The sequence below is a fragment of the Schistocerca americana genome, chromosome 2 (assembly GCF_021461395.2).
Source record: "Schistocerca americana isolate TAMUIC-IGC-003095 chromosome 2, iqSchAmer2.1, whole genome shotgun sequence".
Lineage (NCBI taxonomy): Eukaryota > Metazoa > Arthropoda > Insecta > Orthoptera > Acrididae > Schistocerca > Schistocerca americana.
This window is the reverse complement of record NC_060120.1, coordinates 524,272,334-524,278,515: the sequence shown is the minus strand read 5'-3', so window position 1 is coordinate 524,278,515 and position 6,182 is coordinate 524,272,334.

Here is a 6,182-nt window from a genome sequence, read left to right as displayed (position 1 = left end):
TATCGGCGTACCTCTCACCCGTCACGGTAGCAGTTACAAAACCAGAATCACGCATTTCCTCGAAGAAAAAAGGCGTGATAACGGTAGATGTGTTAAATCCAACCCATACCTTGACTTTCTCGTCGTGCAATGGAGTTTCCACGACAGTTCTAAGATTTTCGGTAGCCCAAATTCTGCAGTTATGGGCGTTGACAGACCCTTGGAGCGTGAAATGAGCTTCGTCGGTCCACAACACGTTGCTTAACCAATCGTCATCTTCCCCATCTTTTGAAAAGCCCACACCGCAAATGCTGCCCTCCGCTTCACCAAATCGCCAGGTAACAGTACATGATGCCGACGGATTTTGTGCGAATAGCATCAGAGGGTACGCCTAAGTGCCAACCAAACAATAGTGTATGGAATGCCGGTGCGACGTGCGACTGCACGAGCGCTGACTTTCCCGTGCATAGACAAACCTGCTGCAGTCTCCATTTCATCCTGAACCGTCTCAGCAGCATTACGCCTTGTGCTCGCTCGGCCACTACGAGGTCTATCGTCTAAACAACCCGTGGCTTCGAACTTCGAAATCATTCTCGCCACAGCTGCATTTGTCAATGGACCTTTCCCCGTTCGAATCCCCTTCCTATGGCGATAGGATCGTAACGCTGAACTAGCAGATTCCACATTCTGATAATACAGCTTCACTAAAAGCACCTTTTCAGGTAACGTCAACAAGCTGCGACTGCTGGCGTAACTCTCTGTCTCTCATTACAGCTCCTTTTATACACGATTGCCATGCGCAGTCACTGACGATTTGCTGTACAGCTCCATCTGTCGGACATTTTGTGAACTTTTTTTTGTTTTTGTTCTAACAAAACCCCATGTCAATCCAAGCATGTGTGTCAATTTGTACCTCTCTATCTACATTATTCCGTGGTTTATTATGTTTTCAAATTTACACTGACTTTTTGATCACCCGGTACTTTTGTTACCGCGTCGGTGCCCACAACTCCACCAGGTGGCAACCAACGTCGCGCCGGCGTGATGTTTTGCCTGATGTGTGTATGCTACTGATAATTAATTTATCTGTGATGTTAACTGTTGGGCTCAGCGAAATAACGCACGCCGCTAGTAAAATACGTTTTGTACCAGTACAAATGAAACTGAAATCACCACGACGTTCTTACGATGAAACTCTATTTTAACGAAACATAAAGTATCTGCAACACCAGAGTGCATGCATCAGCACGAATTAGTAAGATGTTAATCAGACTGGACTTTGAAATGTTCTGTGTTTACTAGCCGTTCTGTGTCACAATGAAGTAGTATGGAAATCTGCAATTTCATAAATAAAATTCCATTACTGATTTTCGACCTGGCTGTTTATGGCTCTGTCCTAAATGACTAGCAACGTATCCTTCAGCGAGACTGAAACCGGGAACCAAAGCAGCCCGAATTTTGCAGGCGACCTTGTTTTTAATTGTATTTTTATTTATACATTTAGTTTCTCCTTCAATTCCAAAAACTTGGGATAAAACTGTAATAAAAATTGCTTCTGTTGGTAAGAAAACATTGAAAACAAATTAAATCACATTAATCGTCTCAACATAAAATACTTTTTCCAAATCACATTTACTTCATGCGTCCGTCTTCGAATACACTTCTGAACTCAAAAGATCTAAGCACAAATAACAGAACGGAAATTTCAACAGTTATATCGCTGAAACAACGTTAAAATGTATCAAAATAATGCTGAATGTTTCACATCACTTCACGTACGCTTCCCATCTGCAGACAATCGTCATTGATGCCGAGTTGATAACCATTTTGCTTCATATCATTGTCAGCTTGGGGAATTCTCTTCTGCCCAGTACATCCCAACTGTCAGGGAGGAGGGGGCGGGGGTGGGGGTTATGAAGACCAAAAATTTGGGAAGAGTTATTGACAGCGAACAGTTTGTTCCAGTCCACAGTGTTTTTCTTGGAGATATTGCCAACAGTCAAGATCCATTTTCTCATCATCGCAGAATAAACTGTATTTGGATATGTCCTGAAACCATGTGAGAGCATGAGTCTTGCCAATCAGGAAGTAAGCGTCCTCCGGCAAAGGTGCCAGGGCTCAGTCGTCTTAGGTGGGGCACAACAGTAATAGGCGAGAATTTTTTTGCACCAGAATCCATACATCAAACACTGTTCCACATGTTAAAGTATAGTAGTAGAGAGATGAAGGCATAGGTGCAAATTTGATATTAGAAATTGATGTCAAATTGGTATGAAAATTAATTGAACCGATCAATTAAAGCCCCCTCGCTACACCCAGCCTCACCCCCCGAGAACCTCAGGTGTTTTTCTCAGCCTGCATGTGGTCCCCAACCCCCTCCCCTCCCCTCTCCCCCTCACCTCTCCCACTCACCCAATTCCACTATTCGTGAGAATTTCGAATTTTGCAGGAATTTTGAATTATGGCGTTAATTTCTAATTTTTTACTTTGTCCCAGGGCTATGCTGACTTCCAACCCCAAACGTCTCCCTGGAAGTGGCGGGAAATGAAAATGGTGGTACCCTTTCTGGGACTCGAAACCTGGTGCTCCTGGACGCAAAGCCCAAGTGCAGCCTCTGAACACAATTATACCTCCAGAGGCGTTTGGATTTGATGGGGAATTAAAAATGGAAATGTCCTTCCTGTTACTCGAACCTTGCTCCTTCTGGATGGAAAGCCATGGTGCACCCTCAACGCATGGAAACTGTCCAGATGTAGGAGAGGGAAGTTAGTACACTTTATTTATTTTGGTTGGTAAACTCATGTAAAGATCAGTCCTAATTATGTAATTAAACATAGAGATTGGGCCTAATTACACAACTATATGCATACTGCTAACAAGGACAGCCTAAAATCGGATTATACCTCAAAAATTAGCGATATCACACATCTGGTGTTACAACCCTAGGAAAAAACTTCACAACACCACTCGAAGCAAGTGTCACACACATTCAAACTCAACCCTTCACCTACAAGCTGGTGGGAAAAAGGCTGGTGTGTAAGAAGTGTTCATTATTTTTGGTGGGAAATATGTTCAACTGACGACATGGTGGTGTTTCACAGAGAGGAGTTTAATACATGTGTTACCTGAAAGCATACAGGTGAGGACAGTATCTATAGTGGTTTGACATCAGAGTTTGTTACAGACACCTGCTCAAAAACGACCTTGCAGCCCTGGTAAACGAAGCCAGTACATACTACCACAACCTATGGAGAAAATGCATCACAGTTGTAATTAAACTTCGAAATTGTCGTGAAAAAACCAGCACTCGTAATGAACAGGTCATAATTCAACACATGTACGGGGAAAAATCGTCATCTCAAAAGTCTGCAGAGAGAGCAGTAGTTGAATATTCATTCTCCTCGAGGGCATCCCACAAACTGCCAGAAATTCAAGGCCCTCTTATCTCCCCTCCCTCTTTCCCTCCTTCCATCCTCCTATGCGGGGGACACAGGCTTTTTCAAGTGCCCAGCTGATCTGATCAGCATCTCGCACCATGAGGTGGTTGCAATCGCTGTCTGCCTTGATGCGATGGCTCTTTGACACCACAAAAGCATGTATAGTCAGTGAAACAATGGGAGATAAAAGGAGAGACAACCCAAATGCAGCTCGTTCTAAAATATAGCGGCACGGCCCCCAACACGCCCCTCCCCTGCGCAGGGCGCGGCTGTGTCCAGCAACCTACAGAGTAGGCACACCCCTATCACCGCCAGCAGCCCGCCATTCTGCGTTGGAGAACAATTGTATTTAATCTCTGTTGGTCCATAAGGGCCAGGGGACATCGGCTGGTAAGTAATTTTCAAAGTCAATACAATTCGTATACTTTAAGATATTTTATTTTATTCTGAAAGGAACCAGTCTTGGCATTTCATTTTGCCATCTTCATGTTCCAAGACGTGACAGCCGCTGCCACGTATGTGTATGACATAACTGTGTAACGATTGGAATTCACGATATCCAGTTATTTACAGCACAATACGAATAGTTCGCTCATTCGAATAGAAGAGTATGGGACCTGAAAATGGCAAAATGAAATGCCAAAACTGGTTTCTTTCAGAATAATATAAAATATTTTAAAGTATACAGTTATTGGTGAATTTTACTTACATTGCAAATTGTATTTCACATCAACACATCCCCTATAATCAAGTATCCTGTTAAAAAAGGAAAACACAATTTTGATTAGAGAAAATGTCCTGTTTCCACGAAAATAGGCGCAGTCCATTTTCTTTTAATTTTATGAGCATCTCATTGAAAAATGAGAAAGAACTGGATGATGAACAGCCACTGGATGGCATAGTGTTAGAGGACGTTAAAAAATCGTTAAGGAAACTGAAGAGTAACAAGACCTCCAGCACCGATAGCATTCCTGAAGAATTGCCAAAATGTGGAGAAGCAACATTACAGCAGTCTACGTTCGAACTTATCACTCTCATATGTGAACTGGAAAGGATACCAGATGAATAGAATGAAGGAATATTATGTCACATCCATAAAAAGGGCGACCGAATGGGGTGTAGAAACGACTGTGGAATCACTCTCCTGAACCTGGGGTACAAGGTGTTATATTATTTTTGATCGTCTACTCCCACAGGTGGAAATTGGAATACACCAAAGCAGATTTCGAAGATGGACAGATTTTCCACCAGTGCCAAATTTAGGTGAAAACTGTTGAACACAGAATTGGAACACATCACCTATTTATTGACTTTAAGGCTGCATACGACAGCATCATTAGAAACCAATTGTTTCATGCCTTACAGGAGATGGGGATACATGGAAAGCTCCTGAGAATGGTTAAAATGATGACGTCTGACAAGAAGCTGCCTGACTCAGACCCCCTGGAAATAAAAAAAATGGGCTACGTCAAGGAGCATACTTATTATTTAGTGTAGCACTCGAGAATGTGATTAGGGAAGCAGGCCTACAGACTTTTCAAAAAACTGAAATGACTAAAACTTCTAGTGATGAACTTCTCCACTGTTTAAAAGTTGCATTATTGCTCGAATATAATAATGAGGAAGAGTCTAATGATAGTTCAGATGAATAAGAGAGTACAGATTCAGATGCAGATGGATTCTTAGAGGTAGTCGAAAGTAAATATACCTTTACAGAAAGAGGTTACGAGAGAGCAAATAATATTTTTTGAAAACAAAATCCAGAATGCCAAACTGAGGCAAAACCAAAAGAGCCACCAGATGATGCTATACTGGGGCATGCTTTACTTAATGCTATGAAAGAATTTGACTTAAAGAAAACGAAAGAACCACCTGATAAAAATATAGTGAGACAAGGACTGCTAAAAATCTCTACAGACATAGAGATCAAGAAACCTTAACAGCCACCTGACGACCTGAAACGATGGCAAGAGCTAAACAGCATAGTCAAAGATGTAGAAAGCAGGAGGCCTGAGAAGCCACCAGATTTAAGGGACTATTTAGTGAATAGTAAATGACTGTCTTATTAATACAGAAACATGCGGCAGAGTGTTGCAAATATGTTGCTAATGTAATGAATTACCTTCTAAGTTACTGAATTTTGCCTGCGAATGTGTTACTGCTACTTTAATCTTAAGACCTGGGGGCAGAATGTTGTGTATTTGTTGTAGTATGATGACTGACTTTACAAGGAAACTGTTTATTTTCAATTGAGAACCTGTTAATGCCAGTCAATCATGAGAATTGGGGCAGATCATTACAAAATTCGACAACATTATGAATGATTATATTTATAGTAAAATATTTGTAGTACAAAGAAGGTAATGATTAATTTCTAGTGTAGTCAGAAACCAGAAAGTGTTTATAACGGCACAATGTTGTAGACTTAAAGGTATATGTCAACATACTTGACTGGTTGGAAGCCCTCAGGGGGCATTGCACTCTGTGCAATGCTAGGTGTTTGATGAACACTAGGTACTCGAGCTATTGAAAGTACTACTTCCTTTTCTTTTCGTGTTGCCGATCTTCACCTTCTTCATTCAGAACTCTTTACTATTTTTTCCCTACTTCTCTATCACACTACTTTGAACAGTGTGGAATTGTTTATGGACAGAGAAGTGAATAATTATTATAGGTTCACTAGAAAATGACTGAGCATGTTGTAAGTAAAGTGGGTACTGTAAAAAGTGGTAGAAACATGAAATGGAAATAAATGAAAATATGGTT